This window comes from Balaenoptera physalus (genome assembly GCF_965194825.1).
Source record: "Balaenoptera physalus genome assembly, chromosome: 12".
Classification (NCBI taxonomy): Eukaryota; Metazoa; Chordata; class Mammalia; order Artiodactyla; family Balaenopteridae; genus Balaenoptera; species Balaenoptera physalus.
In genome coordinates, this window is record NC_138897.1 from 40911542 (window position 1) to 40928910 (window position 17369).

The following is a 17369-nucleotide window of genomic DNA, read 5'->3' on the forward strand; positions in this document are numbered from 1 at the left end:
ATTAATCCACAAATAACACTAATATATTCTTTCCCCCATGAGTTTCATCTGTACTTTACTTTCATGTGAGAGGGACATCCCAAATCAGGGATTTAAATGTTAGTCATGAATTTTCTTGCCTTGGTCCATATACCTTCCTTACTAAGTCAATGAAATTATAAAGTTATTAATTCATGTACCTTTCTAGCCTTATAAAGCTCTGCATTCAAGCTCATTGTCCAAACACATAAAATGCCTTAAATTCTCCAGTTACACACAGCAGTAGGTTTTAAAACATCCGGTGAGAAAGTCTGTGGAGGAGAGGTACACTTCTGTGGCTGTACTGATTCAGTTTAACTTGGAGACACCAAAGGCTTTGAAATGCTACAAACTTTCCTGAAAGGAAAAGCATTAAACACCATTCTGCCCTTACTCCCCTCTCATGATGTAGATAAAAAATAATTTCCAGGGTTTAATGGTGATTGCCTTAGGAACTTTAAGAACCATAAAGCATTTTGTTTTTGCTGCAATGGAAGTGCATTCTATCCTCTTCCTTCTAGCAGGGTAAGCTCCCCAATACCTACCCACCCCCGAAAACTTCAGAAATCTAATATATCACTCAGTACTTTTCATCAGGCCTTAAAGAATAGTGTCGGATGATTCCTTGCTTGATGCACCAAAGATTTTAAAAATATATTTGTTGTACCTGAGAAGATGTGTGTGCCATGCAAGATTAATATGCATACGATTTTGCCAGCTGTCTACTATATCCAGAGGGAAATACATACGAATCCTTTTATCTGCTGGTACAAGGTGCTGAACCACTTCTGTCCAGGGGCAAGGTCACTGCCTTAAATTGTTCAGTTTTGTTCCTGCCTCAGGATATCCCGATTATGGCCAAAGTGGGCCAGACAAGACCATTAGATGAGAGAATGAAACCTACAGAGGGATAGATAGATTCAGTCCCGTAAATCTTCGGCAGTTCAGGAAATTAATGTCATCCTCAACTCTGTATCTTTCGAAAAGTTGAATAAGTACCTTTTCAAGGCAGTTATTAAAATGAAAGTGTTTGTGCTTTTCTCCCCCCAGCATTTGGAAATGAATGTTTTAAAATAAAACGAGTAAATCTGTGTCTTCTAGGCTGGTGTACAACATGGTAATATTTGCTCTAGCATCTTTCCTAGAAACTATATTCTGAGAAACCAGACTAACCCTGCACCATAAGTAATATTAGATTACAAAGGATATAAAAGCTTTGAAGTTGAAAAATATCTCCTTTACTTTCACCCAAAGATGACACTGGATGAGGAAGAAATAACTGAGGTCTAGGGGATGGATATTTCATAAAGCAAAAGGCATATTATTGGTATGATAATCACAAGAATTAGTTGCTACCCTGTGCTACATAATAAAAGGAGAAATTATGCAAGGGTTCAAACCCAATGTCCATTCAGAGAAGAATTTTATATCTTGGAAGGCCTAGTATTATATTTTCTCTGAAATTATTCTCACATATTTGGAACAAATCCTGGACAATTGGTGCCAGTTTTAAATTTTTATTTATAATATTGGTTGAGGGGACTTCCCTGGTGATCCAGTGGTAAGGAATCTGCCTTCCAATGCAGGAGACATGGGTTTGATCCCTGGTCAGGAAACTAAGATCCCACGTACTGCAGGGCAACTAAGCCTGCACACCACTACTCCTGAACCTCCGCGCTTCAACTAGGGAAGAGAAAACCCGCACGCCACAACTAGAGAGAAGCCAGCGTGCCGCAACAAAGATCCCGCGAGCCGCAACGAAGACCAGACACAGCCAAATAAATAAATAAATAAATACATATTTTTAAAAAATATTGATTGAATCAATTAACTTATCTAAACTATTTCTGCACGTACTTATTTTCAACATGCTCATTAAATTCATGCCATCTAAATTCATGTTACTTATTACAGGTTCACTTTGCACTTTCAAAATTCTTTCTGTTAAGGGTGCTAAGACTTTTTTCCCCTCCATCAAGCTTCAAGAAGAAGATCATAGGGAGAGTGGCCAAGGTGGCTGAATAGGAAGACCCTGAATTCTCCTCCTCCCCCAGGCACACTAACATCACAGCCATTTGCAGAGCAACTATTGACAAGAAAGACCAGAAGACTAGCAGAAAAGATCTTCTAAAATGAAAGCTATAAAGAAGAAATCACAATAAGTGTAGGAGAAGATGTATGGCGTAGTCAAGACTTATGCCCCTGGGTGGGGAGCCCACAAATGGCAGGGTGATTACAATTGCAGAAGTTCTTTCCAAGGAACAAGCAGTCTGAACTCCCCATCCCAGGAGTCCTGGACCAGAAAGACAAGGCCCCAGAACATTTAGCTTTGAAGACCAGTGGGGATTACTCTTAGGAGAGCCAGAGGGCTGTGGAAAATAAACTCTACTCTTAAAGGGCACACACAAATATCACACACTCCAGGACCCAGGGCAAAAGCAGTCATTTGAAAGGAGCCTGGGTCAGATCCACCTGCTGATCTTGGAGAGTCTCCCAGAGAGGCAGGAGGCAACTGGAACTCATCCTGGGGACAGAGACACTAGCAGAACAATTTTGGGAGCCTGTTTTACCATGTGGACACTGGTGCTGGCAAGCATCAGTTTGGGACTCTCCCTCTAGCTTATTAGCACTGGGACCCAGCTCCGCCCACCAGCCTGTAGGTGCAGGTGTTGGGATGTCTCAGGCCAAGCAGCTAGCCTGGCAGGGACACAGCTTCCACCATCAACAGGCTGGCTTCCTTAAGGCCGCCCGAGCCCACAGGCATCCTGGTACCCGGCCCTGTACACCAGAGGGCCCAAGACATGGCCCCACACTCAGTGTGCTGGCACTAGCTCTGGGACCACTTCAGGGCCCTGCACCCATCAATTAGGACTAGGTATCACCCACCAGTGGGCAGACATCAACTCTGGGACCCCCAGGGCTTTGCAGCCAGAGATCCTGGGACACAGTTCTTCTCACAATTGGGCCAGTACTGAACCCGGAACACACTGGGCCCTAACCCTATCCACCAGTGGGAAGGCAGCAGCCCTAGGAACCCTGGATCCTGCAGCCAGATGCCTCAGGACCCAGCACCACTCATCAGTGAGACAATACCAATTCTAGGATCCCCCAGGGCTCTGCAGCCAGATGCCTCATGACCCGACCCTGCCCTCCAATGGTTAGCAGCCACCACCCAAGGCAGTGCTTGGCAACCAACCAAAGCTGGGGTCAGCCACGCCTACCAGACTGCCCACCTTAATCAGCCTGCCACAACAGAAGGACCCAGGAAGCCCATATAGGGGGCACTCCTAGAGCATTTAGCTCTGGTGACCAGAGGGGAGTGGGCTGCTAGGACACATAGGACATCTGCTACAAAAGACCACTTCTCCAAGGTTGGGAAACATAACCAATCTACCAAATACATAGAAATAAAAAAGCAAATTAGGCAAAATAAAGTGACAGAGGAACATGTTCCAAATGAAGGGACAAGATAAATCCCCAGAAGAACTGAATGGAGGTAAACAAGTTACCTGAGAATGGTGAGATGGGGATTAAGCGGCATTGAAATGCCTGTGATGTCACAACAAATAGATGATCACATCCATAGAAATTGTGTTCAGTCTAATCAGCCACAGTATACTTGTGCAACTTGAAAGTCCATTAAACATTTTTTTTTCTAGTTCTACTGACATCTGTGATACTATGTATAGCATTGTGTTTTACATACTTTCATGACAGTCTCCTGGGAAATATGCACAGAGGTTGCAGCACGTTACTGAGCATGTTCCTTCCCATCTATCTTGCCTCCACCTTCCAAACAAGAAAGGAAGAAGGAAGAGAAAACACTCTTTAGGTTATACAGAAATGGAGGATTATATTTAGTGAAATAACTAGAGTAGTATGCTCAGAAATATTTTGTGTGGATTGCCTTTATTTGAATTTATTATTCTGCCAGTAACCTAAAATATTACTGAAATACCGATTATCATTCATGTATGAAAATCAGCCCTTTTGTACATGGGTAAGATATCTACTTAGATGTCCCCAAGAATCAGAAACATAGCATATGTGAGATAAAATGTATACTCTCTAGACCCCTAAAATGTTTATCTTTACCTCAGTAAATGGTGCTACCATTCATCTAGCTTAGGCAAACTTCACCACCCCCACCACTTCCCACCTCAAAGCAATAAACAAATAATGTCGGCTTATTTTTCCCATTACACATCCTGAATCTGTTCATTTCTCACCAATTACACAGCTGCTTCTAATGCAAATCACCATCATCTCCGTCTCTCTCTACTGCACAACTGTACTAGCTTTCTAACTGGTCTCCTCACTTCCATTCTTCACCTCCTGACTCTCAACAGAGGAGCTCAAGTAATTCTTTTAAAATCTTTATCACATAATTTTAATGTCCTGCCCCGAGTTACCATGGTTTCCTGTAACTCTTAATATAAAATCCAAACACTGAATGGTTGTCTACAAGGCCCTGTCTATCCTCCAACTTCCTCTCCTCATCCTCTGCGTGCTCTCTCTGCTCAGACCACACTGGCTTCCCAGTTGATTGATTCTCAGGTAAATTTCAGCTCCATCCTGCTTCACTATCTTTGCTTTTCCCTCTGGTTAGCAGACTTGTCTCCAAAAATTATTGCAGGTTTTATTCTCTCACCGTTTTCATGTTTCTGCTGAATTTTCATGATCAAAGATTCTCTGATTAGTTAATATAAAAAAATCCTCTTGTAACACTCAAACTCCTTATCTTGCTTTATTTTTTCTTGCATAAAAAATTTCAATACCTAACATATTATATAATTATATGTTGTTGTTGCTTTTCTGTCAGTTAGACCATAAATTATAAGATGCTAACACTGTTTTCCCAGTGTCCATAATAGATGCTCAATAAATAAATAAACAAACAAGTAAATATTTGTTCAATGGCTGAATGAGTCAATAAATTTGAATGTACCTATATACAAACTAGAGTGTGATGAGCGTACTGAAAAACTTTGATTAAGTCAGAGGGCCAGAAATCTATTCAGAGCTGTGTCTGTCTAGACAGGTGATGGTTTTAGAAGTTATGCCATCCCTCCAGGCCCCATCCCCCCATCAGTATGTAGTACAGGTGTCTTAGGCTACAACACTATGGCAATAAATATATATTCCATAATAGTTTCAAAACTTTGTTTCAGAAAGCCCTCACAGATCCCACCTGTGTTCATCTTTCCATTTTTACTTCTTCCACTCTAGGTGTATGATGCATCCCTTCTGATGCACAGTGATTGCAATATGGGAACGTCCAACGAAGGGAATGTAATTTCTCCAGGGCCCTGGTCAGAAGACTGAGCCCCTCAGGGCTAGAGGCATCAATGTTACTACACTGTGTGCTGACAATGCCCCAAAGGGAACTTAGTGAAATATACTCTTCTAATTATCCCTTTCTCCTATTCAACCATTTACCCCACAATTCTGAGAATCTGAGAAACAGGCACATATTTTGTGCCACCTATTTTCCTGTACCAATACTATCCCCTTGTTTTTCCTCCATGTGGGAGGGTGAGTCTAGAATTGCTCACCATAACATGTATCTGATAAAAACCTAAAACCTAGGGTGTACATAATGTAATTGAGGTTCGAGCTAAGAATGTTATCTAAAATAGATGGATGGGTCTACATCTCTCAAAACATTTAAATTTTTTAATAGAAAGCCAGCAAGTATGCTATCTTTCACTCATTCTAATTCATTAGTGCAAGTTTAGGTGGTTCCATATTTGCATTGCTAATAGCCCTCCCTCAAAGTGTGTTGACATTGTAGGTTTTCAATGTTGCTTTTTTCCTCTAGCTAATATGGGTAATCTTTTGAAAGGGGACTAACTTTTTAATATAGGCCTCAACACCCATATAGTTGTTTTCTTTCTCAGAATTCCTTTAAAATCTCAGGGATTTGATATCATCCCTACTTATTTATTTAATTATAAAAGAATATTCTTTGGCAGATGTGGTGATAAACTTACTGGAAGCCACTAGAGACAAGAACCTGCTTATTTCTAGTGTTTGTCTTTCTTCTACCCTGCCTGGAGAAAGAACCTCCTTCCAGAGGAAAACTGGAGATTTCTGTCAATCAAGATGTCAAAAGAGTCTTCCACAGCAGGGGGGCCTCCCTCCCCCTCCCTTCGCCAGCTGGTCAGGGCCTTCCCCTGAACTTCCTCAGAGGCCTTGAAAGTTCAAGAGTACACATTAGCCACCACTTTCCCTCCCAAAAAGTACAAAGAAAAATGCATAAGGTATGATAATGGTCAAACTAATAAGAATTAAAGTAAATGGTGTGATATAAAAAGGGTTTCAAACAGGATTAACAATTCTGCAATTTGTTATACAAAGTCGGTTTTTTCCACTTGCAGAGCAAATTTGCCTGGTGGGTTTATTGGTTCACTCATTATTAGGTATATGTCACTTTTATAGTTTCACATTTTTATAGTTTATTAAAAAAAGACATCATTCATGAATAAAACATTTTGGCTCTAGGCTGCTATACACCGAGGTTGGTCAGAGAGATTATACCACCATCCCTGATTTAAAATAATAACCAAAAAAAAAAAAAAAACAAATGGTCATGAAGAACCTAGGGGCAAGATGGGAATAAAGACGCAGACCTACTAGAGAATGGACTTGAGGACACGGGAAGGGGGAAGGGTAAGCTGGGACAAAGTGAGAGAGTGGCATGGACATATATACACTGCCAAATGTAAAATAGATAGCTAGTGGGAAGCAGCTGCATAACACAGGGAGATCAGCTCAGGTGCTTTGTGACCACCTATAGGGGTGGGATAAGGAGGGTAGGAGGGAGGGAGACGCAAGAGGGAAGAGATATGGGGATATATGTATATGTATAACTGATTCACTTTGTTATAAAGCAGAAACTAACACACTATTGTAAAGCAATTATACTCCAATAAAGATGTTAAAAATAATAATAATAATAATAATAATAATAATAATAATAATAACCAAACATACAAAGTAAAAATAGGAAACTATTAGAGGCATATAGGGGGAGTATTCCAAGCTGCAAAGAGACGTTCATATCTCAGGTAGATTCCTCAGCATCAGTGCCTTTATTTTTCTTGTCCACTCTCTGGACAGCACCTCTCTAGAGCCCAGCATCTTTTATTTCTCCTGGGTTCTTCTGTGGCCATGCTTACTTTGGTCTACATTGGTTTACTGGGGCTTCTTTCCCTCTCACTCTTCATCACACAGGACAACGGTGCATCTGAGGTGCAATTCATGTGCTGCTATGAATGAAGTGGAGACATGTAGCCTGATGGGCATTTTTTTTTAAATTAATTAATTTTTTTTTTTTTGGCTGTGTTGGGTCTTCGTTGCTGCTCACGGGCTTTCTCTAGTTGCGGCGAGCGGGGGCTCCTCTTCGTTGTAGTGCTCGGGTTTCTCATTGCAGTGGCTTCTCTTGTTGAGGAGCACAGACTCTAGGCACATGGGCTTTAGTAGTTGTGGCACGCAGGCTCAGTAGTTGTGGCTCATGGGCTCTAGAGAGCGGACTCAGTAGCTGTGGTGTACGGGCTTAGTTGCCCTGTGGCATGTGGGATCTTCCCGGACAGGGATCAAACCCATGTCCCTTACATTGGCAGACAGATTCTTAACCACTGCACCACCAGGGAAGCCCTGATGGGCATATTTAATTTTAGCTCTTTTCAGTCACTCTGCCCATTTGAGAGTTCAGAGCTAAGCATCATTGAGTCAATTAGAGCTCTATGAGTAATATTTCTATGTGTTCACACATTGATTTGGTTGGCGTACATGCTATGCTTATCTTGTTCCTGAGAGCTCTGGCGATGTCATGGGGAGGAAGTCCTAGATATTGTGTAGGGCCCTGTGGTTATATCAGGAGAAACAGAAAAGTGCACGGTTCAGCCTATTTAACAGGAACTGTTTGTTAGTTTTGTGTGTCTGCACCAGGAGTTAGCCTAACTATGTGGTTCTAACCCAGCACTGCTCACTACTGTAATCATAACATTGGTAGAAGCATGAGCCAGTCACAGCAAAAGGAGACCTTGGAGGAGAGCAGAAGAAAAATCGTGAGACTCAAGATATTTTCCCCTAGCTTTCTGCCTTCCATGCTTAAAACTCATGTTTTCCATTCAGAGTAAATTTTCTATCACTGCCATGAAAATAAAAATTATTTCTTAAGAAAAAAAATCAATAAAACTTGATAAATTTACCTTTTCTCCATGATTCAATGAATTTGAATTAATGTATAGCTGTTACATGGCAGAAACCATGGGCAGAGCCAGAAGGGGATACACCTATGATGGCAATTGTTGCTTTTCAAACTGATATTCTTCCTTAGATACATTCTTTACCTATGTATCTCTAATTCTGCAGTTATTTTTAACTTTGCAACATTGTTAATTACCACAGTTCTAATTTATCTTAAAAATTAGAAAACTAAACAAAATAATGAACACATTCAAAATTAAAGGCCATTACATTGACACTTGCAGTACCATAGCTAACTCATTGCTTCATCTCATTTTACCAAATCTTTAAGTAAATAGTTTTAAAAAAATGATTAGAATTTTTAAAAATTATCTGTACTTGAACATAGCTTTTCTCTCTTTTTTTTTTTTTTTTCCTCTCTCTTTTTTTAGTTGTTGGAAATAAGGTAACACATGTAAAATCATTTGGTATACTGGTAAATTGAAAGACTCCAGGACTGTAGAATATATTGTCATTAAGAGGTAAGGATTATAATAAACAGAGAGTTATGATTTCTCACAAGCTACTAATATTATTTCATATCCCTGTAAGCTCAAGCTCACAGCCCTCACTTCACAATTTAATTTAAGGTATGGGTGGCAATGGAATCTGCTTTTAATTTAATTAATTTCTAATTCAAAAAGGAATCAAGTCAGTCAGTCAAGCAATAATCAGTTCAATCAATCATTTTGACCCCTGCCACTCACCAGATTCCTGTGATATTTAACTGAAATATGATAGAAATATCCAATTTTCTGTTACCACATATGTGATATAAAAATCCAATCACTGAAACAATATTTGTCCATTTTAGGATCTTACTCAGATATCCAAAGCAGTCAATCAGAGGTTACCCATCAGACAGAGTTGGTTTTGGTGCCCTGGTTAGGCTTTCTTAGTGTGGGAAAAGAAAAGCACAATTCTCCATAATTCTAGATAATACCCAACCTATTGGAGAACCATGATGTGTAATTAGGCCACTCTGGAGAAACTACCTATTTGCAGCATTTATGATAAAGAAGAAGCTTGACGAGAACATAACATAAGGGAGCCCCCAAACTTGCCTACCTTACTCCTGATAAAGCAAAGCCTGAAGCTTGCCTTGGAGAAGAGGCAAATGGACATCTTTCTTACTCAGAGGCAGCTGCTAGCATCAGCAATGTGTTATAAATGCGATGTGTCAAAACTTTCCCTGAAGAAGCAAAACTTAAAGACCTAACAGATTCTCAAATGTCTAGAAAGATGATTTTTTTTTGTTTCAGTTTCCAAAAAAAATCCCTTGGCTTCTTCAGTGACTGTATATAGATTTCCCTAAAAGGTTTACTCTTTCAGAGCATCACACATATAAAACATATATTTTAGCTAGATAGAGTTACTTTATATCCTTTTCTTGATATTTAAGTTCTTCATTTACTTCACAGTTATGTTGAGTCATGTATAATTAGGCTAATACTGATATATTGATAAACAAAGGCTGTTACTGATAAAAATATTATGAAAAGCATAAAACTGATGTATCAGATCATATACAACTCAACAGAGCTTTTGGAAAATAAACATTTCTGGGTCATTGTGCAATAAACACATAATATATTGTCTGCATTTTTTATTTGCAAGGATTTTAGAGTTACATTTATAAGGTTTAGGAAGTGTGTCTGAAATCTCTGGGTTCATATTCAGCACATGTAAGAAAAATAAGAAAGTCATTGTTTCTTGAAACTATAGGTGGAAAACAAATCAATTCTCTCCCATTTCCATTTTCTTATGTATAAAAGAAAAAGAGCTTCATAGTGAAAAAGAAGGTGGAAATAGTATTGGAAACTGGCTTATGAAAGAAGAATTTCCATTTCTGTTTGTAAGACATAAATATAGGCATTTATGATGAAGATAAATAAGGGCTGCTAAAAAAATATTGTCCTTTGTTCCAATATTCAGACTTTGGCAAAGTCTCGTGTGAATGATAGATAGCAGGTGAGCTGAGCTCAGGTGAGTTAAATGTATCAGCCAACTACCAGGAACACACAAAAAGATGCAACTTATCAATGCTTCTCACTAAATGTAAGTCACTTAAAAATCAGCAAATTCAAACAAGCTCAAGTCATGAGATTGGTCTCTTTTCCCCCCATGTTAGAAATATGAAGTTTATTATATAATTATATATACATACATATGTGTGTGTATTTCTACTTCAATAACAGACACTCAGAAGAATATACTCACAATTTCAATGTCTTAACAGATACATAATATATATATATATATATTTATACTTACAAAGGCTTGTCAAAGAATAGTCTTTCTATCATTACTTATTAAAAATTAGAAACAACTTAAATACCCCTAAATAAGGGATCAGGAACACAGGGTTTTATGATATGTATAAGATGAGATAATATATTTCATCAAAACTCATACTTTAAAGAATAAATAATATAAGGCACTACTCATGATATAAAATTCCATGAAAAAAATATAACTGAACTCTGTGTATGAACTGGCACAACTTTAAATAAACAAATGCATAAAAAATGACTGAAAACACAGGACATTTATAGAATTGCTTGTAAATAATTCTCTAGAATCATGAGATTATAAGTAATTTTCATCCTCCTGATTCTCCTAAGTTTTATATTTTCCAAAATCCCTTTCCATAAATATAGATTATATTTGTAAGTATAAGAACAAAATTTCAGTTTTTGTAGAATTTGTATTCTATTAAAGGAGTCTGAAAAGAAACAAGTAAAAAAAATCCAAAACTATATCTATATCTATTTATGAATCTACATATTTAAACATATCTATATCTGTTTATTTATCTATCTATCATTTTAAGTGATAAGTAACAAAGAAAAATAAAGGAGACTTAAGTGATGGAGCATGATGTGGTGAAGATGGTGTCGGGGAGGCTAGATAGTAAAGACATTGATGTTGAGTTAACATTTGAAATAAAGCTGAATGAAGCAAGGAAGTAAAGAATTAGAAGGGTTAGGATAAGAACATTTCAAGCAGCAGGAATAGAGGTAAAAGGCTCTAACATAGAATCCAGTTTAGCAAGTTCCAAAAAACAATTATGGCTTTGAAGAGCCAAGATATGATGTTAGAAAAATAAGTAGAAACAAGATTATGAGGGTCATGTTAAGAAATTAAGGTTTAATTCTAAACATTATGGTAAATAAATGGTGGGATTTTAATAGGTAGTATTGTGATATAATTTATATGTTATACAGATTATTGGTTTTGTTGTATAGAGAACAAATTGTAAAGGGGAGGTTAAAATTAAGACACGGCAGAAACCAAGAATGGAAAAGATAGTGGCTTGAGCTAAGGTAGCAATAGTGGAGGTGGCAAAAATTCCCCAGGTTTGGAACATATTGGAAAATATTTTGTATGGAATATGAGGGAATAACAGGTGAAGGATTTAACAATAACCTGTTTATATTTTGTGTAAGCTCCTGTGTTAATGATACATTTACTGCAATGGAAAAGACTGGGAAAGACAGGTTGGGGTAGGTTAAGAAAAAACCTAGAATTTTAGGCATGTTAATTTTGATATGTCTATTAGATATTTCTGTGGAGAACACTGAGAAGATATTGGAACACTTAAGTTTGAAACTTAGGAAAGAAATTGAGGCAGAAAGATATAAATTTTGGAGTAAGAAACATATAAATGAAACTTAGAAGAAACTAAAAATAGACAGGAATTTAGAGTATTCACCACCAAAGGCTGTTGTTGCTACAGAGAGAGGATACTCTGGAACTAGGCAGAAGGATAAGATTTTCAAAACAATGTCAGTTCAGCGATGAGAAAGATGTCTGTAGCTAGAGATAAAAAGAAATTTTGACCTAATCTTAAATTTTCAACATCTGAAAACCAAATTGCAAAGGCTGACTATTGAGTGAGATCACAACCTAGCATAAGTGCATATCTTGCTCCCAAAATGCAATTATTCTAATTACATGGCAATTACAGTATATCCACAGAGTAAATTACTTAGTTATTGGCATCCTGTGGAATAATCTAGCAATTTCCTCTCAATGATGACACTATATTGCAGGTTTTCAGAGCAGTAACATGATTTCTTATCAGACGTTGTTCCCTAACCCTTCAATTTCTTAATTGACATCTCTTTTCTAGCCTGCCATTCTCTTCCCCAAATTAACAGACACAATTTTGTGAACATGTAAAAGATGATTTTTGTTTTTGATTAGTCTTAAAAATTAATTTTGTTATAAATTATTGCACATATTAAAGTGAAGCTGTATAGGAAGACTGGAAGCAGTATTTTAAGATGCTTAATTTTGCTGAAATGGCCATATTAATATCTAACATCTCTAAAAGAATGATTTTATCTGATCTAAGCTCTGTATTTTCTTATCAGTATTATATAGTCATTAATTTAGATGATATCTAAGTATTTGAGAATAAAACTCTATGCCATATTGGGTAACTGGGACTCAAGCGAAAGCAAAACTCTTAATGGAATAAGAAGTTAGAAGAATAAATTCAGGGCCTCCAGACTGTCTGAAGAATGAGGGATAAATCCCAGAATAGAAATAGTTGAAGAAAAAAGGTGTCCCAAAATTTGTATAGAACTTGGCCTAATTCCATATGTGACTTTTCATTTAGAGATCCACAGAAGAAAACAAAGGGGCCGTGCAGAAAATAAAAGCTAAAATTAGTGAGTAGGACCTTCAGTTACTGCCCATCATAAGTATGACAGAGTTTGGAGTTCAGGGGCAGTCAAGTTAAACATCTTGGATAGGATAAAAATCAGCATTCCTCAGAAGAAGATATCAGTATCCAGAATCTCTAAAACATATCATCTACAATTCCAGTATTGGATCGAAAGTTCTAAACATATGAGCAAACAGTAAAATGTGACCAATTATCAAGAGAAAAGGCAATTATTGGAACCATATGCTGATATGACCCAGATATTGAAATTTGTGTTAAAACTGCCATTATAAATATGTTTAAGGACTTAAATAAAAATATAGTTTTAATAAATGATCAGATGGGGGAATTTCAAAGATAATGGAAACTATAAAAAAGGAGCAAAATGGAAATTCTCAGAACTGAAAAGTATAAGAAAAATTCCCAGATTGACTTTGCATACTCATGAAAGCAAAAGAGAATACCAAGTGAATTTGCATAGAAAAGTCAATAAAAAGGTGTAATATGAAGAAATGAAATTTTAAAAACTAAAAATTATCTTATATTCCTTTATATTTATGTGTATATTTGCCACTGTTAGTATTTTTTATGCATTTCTATAGTTTCAAGTTTTCATTTGATACAATTTCTTTCCAGCCTGAAGGATTCTTTAAAAGACATATGACTTTTTTTTAAAAAAAGGATATATCATTCCCTTGTGAGTGATGATTTTTCCAACATATGTAAATGCAGTGCATATGACAATAGCACAAAAAGTGGAAAGAGTGGACAATGCAGCAATACCATTACAGATGTCTAACAATGGACAATGCAACAATACCATTACAGATGTCTAACAATGGACAATGCAACAATACCATTACAGATGTCTAACTATACATAGAGTTCTACAACATTTACTATAAATTGAGTGCTTTGTTAAGCATACACTAAAATTTCCAGAGCAGCTACTAAAGAATGAAATGAGACAAATCTAAAATCCAATAAACAAATTAAAATATAATATAAAAACAATATTTAACACAAATGAAAGTATAAAGAATAAATAGAAGAAAAGTTAGAAAAAATAGCAAAATAGAATAACTAAATCCAACAGTATCAATAATTACATTGCGTGTCTTTGAGCTGAAAACTCCAGTTATAAGGTAGATATTGTCAAATAAGATATAAATTAAGATTAATCCGTAAGCATTCTAAAATATGACACAGGATGAAAATAAAAGTATAAAAAGGATATACCATAAAAAATAAGTATAAGAAGTCTGGTCTATTAGTTTCTTACCACTACAGTAACAAATTATCACCAATTTGGATTCTTAAAATAATACAAATATGTTACCTTATAGTTTTGGAGGTCGGAAGTCCGAAGTGAGTCCCACTGGGCTCATTCAAGGTGTAGGCAGGTCTGCATCTCTTCAAGGGGCAATCCTTTTCCTTGTCTTTTCCATTTTCCAGAAATACCCCATTTCTTATCTCATGGCTGACTACCATCTTAAAAGTAGGCAATCAAATCATTATGAACTTTGCTTTTGTTGTGTCACTATTCCTTCTCTGACTGATTCTCTTTCCTCCCTCTTTCACTTATAAAAATCCTTGTGATTATATTGGACTCACTTAGATAATTCAGTATAATCTGTCCATGCCTAGGTCAGCTGATTAAAAACCTTAATTCTTCTTCTCCATAACCTTTTCACAGTCTCTGGAAATTAGTATGTGGACTTTTTAGTGGGCTATAATTATGCCCATAGCTGGAAATACTATCAGATGAAATAAACTACTAGACAAAAAATATTGCAAGGGATAAAGAGAAATATTGCACAATAACACAAATTTGCTTTATTAGAATTAAATATTTTAAGACAGCAGTTCCCAACATTTTTGGCACTAGGGACCAGTTTCATGGAAGACAATTTTTCCACAGACCAGGGGGATGGTTTCGGGATGACTCAAGCACATTACATTTATTGTGCACTTTATTTCTATTATTATCACATAATAATACATAATGAAATAATTATACAACTCATCACAATGCAGAATCAGTGGGAGCCCTGAGCTTGGTTTCCTGCAACTAGATGGTCCCATCTGGGGGTGATGGGACACAGTGACACCCAAAGTGTGTTGCTTATGTTCAGTCAACTCTGTAATCATTTTTTGGTTTCTGTCACTGCAGAAAACCCTGCTTCACAAAGATAGGATGTTGGAAATGGAAGCAGGCTTTTCAGTGCTTTTGTGAAAATCTCAGGATATTCTGCCTTGACTTTAATCCAGCGCATATGGAGATTTGAAGCGTCTCAAACATACTTTTAAGGCCACCATCATTTGCGATCTCAAGCAGTTGATCTTCTAGCACGGAAAAAGTTGATTCACCTGGCTTATTCACAAACGGGTCACGGATCCATTCCTTCCCAGGTCGGGGGTCTTTCATGTTTGGGAAGTAACGTTCAAACTCTTGAAAGCTGAGATAGGTGATCATGCACCAACTGGGAGAAAGAAGACCCTGATTCAGTTTCTTTCAAAATCTCTGCTAATGTTTGAAACATGTCAAAATTCACAGTATTCATTCATTGCCCCCAGAATTCCAGTTTGGCTTTGAATGCAGCCACTTTAATTGCCTACTTGAACACAGTTGTCATTCTCCCCTGATGAATATGTCACACAAGTAAGCAAGTTTTGCAACCCATTCTGTGTCACTGAAATGGGCTGCCAGTGGTGACTGTTTTTCTAAAAGAAATCTCTGGAGCAGCTCTCGTAACTCAAAAGTTCTGGCCAGTGATCTTTAGAAAGCCATCTCACTTCTGTGTACAAGAGAAGACCTGTGTGCTCTGAGTCCATCTCCTCACAGAGCTGCACAAACAGACGTGAGTTAAGGGCATGTACTTTAATGTGTTGATAATTTTAATCACATCCTGTAAAACGTTGTTAAGTTCAGGTGACATTTTTTGGCGAGCCAGCATTTCTCTATGGATGGCACAGTGCATAGACTCACATTCAGGATCGACCTCTTTGACCCGAGTAGTGAAACCAGAAAGCCGTCCAATCATGGCAGCCACTCTGTCTGTGTATTACTGACACAAAATGACCAATTCAGTTTTCCTGATATGTAATCATTCAAAGACTTGAATAGTTTTGTAGCTGTGGTGTTGGTTGGAAACAAAAGTGCACATAACATATCCTCATGCACACCCTCCTGAAAAATATATCTCACAAAAACAAGCATTTTTGTCTTGTTGTCAACATTGGTAGACTCATCAACCTGGATTTCATACCACAGTGACTAATTAATCTTCTCTAACAATTGTGCCTCAATATCTTCTGCTATTTCATCAATTTGTCTAGTTATGGTGCTAGCTGAAAGAGGAACATGTACCACCTTTTGAAATGCAGCCTCTCCTAAATGTTCATGACAAATGTCCTTAGCAGCAGGCAGGATCAACTCTTCACAAACAGTAAAGGGCTTCTTAGCTTTAGCAATGTGGTTAGTCACTAAAAATAATAATCTCAGTGCAGATACATTTGATGAAGAGGTAGCCTTCAATAATTGCTTCCATTCTTCATGTTGACTTTTTTTTTCTTTTGAAAAAAGAAAGATTTGTCTTTTTTTAATATTTGTTTCTTTTTTACATTTATTTATTTTATTTGTTTATTTTTGGCTGTGTTTGTTCCTCGTTGCTGTGCTCAGGCTTTCTCTAGTTGTGGCGAGCGGTGGCTACTCTTCCTTGCGGTACATGGGCTTCTCATTGCAGTGACTCCTCTTGTTGTGGAGCACAGGCTCTAGGTGCTTGGGCTTCAGTAGTTGTGGCACGTGGGCTCAGTAGTTGTGGCTCACGGGCTCTAGAGCGCAGGCTCAGTAGTTGTGGTGCACGGGCTTAGTTGCTTCGCGGCATGTGGGATCTTCCCGAACCAGAGCTCAAACCCATGTGCCCTGCAGTGGTAGGCAGATTCTTAACCACTGCACCACCAGGGAAGCCCGAAAGATTTGTCTTTTAATGCAGAGTGCTTGGTCTCTATGTGGTGAAGCAGTTTTGAAGGTTTCATGGCTTTTCATGGCTTTGTAGGATAGTCGGTTGCCACATATTATACAAAGTGAGCTTGGAGGATGTAAACCACCTGTTCCAACGAACCTCTAATTTAAGTAGGACTTTTGGTATTTTATTTTAAATGCAGCTTTCTTTTTGTTGTCAGTCTTAGAGTCTTCTGCTGTCTCATTAGGTCTCTTCCCCTTTTCAAAGAAGCTCTCCAGCAATGTTTGTTTGTTACTCATTTTGTCTAGTGTTAGCTTGTGGGCTTACCAAAACTGTAACTAAGACAAGTATGCAGTGCAGGAAAGAGGCGTGGATGGAAGTGGTAAATAAAATAATGGGCAGGCCACACGCAGACTAAAATACGTGTCAGATTCTGACTTAAAGCCTGCCACCAGATG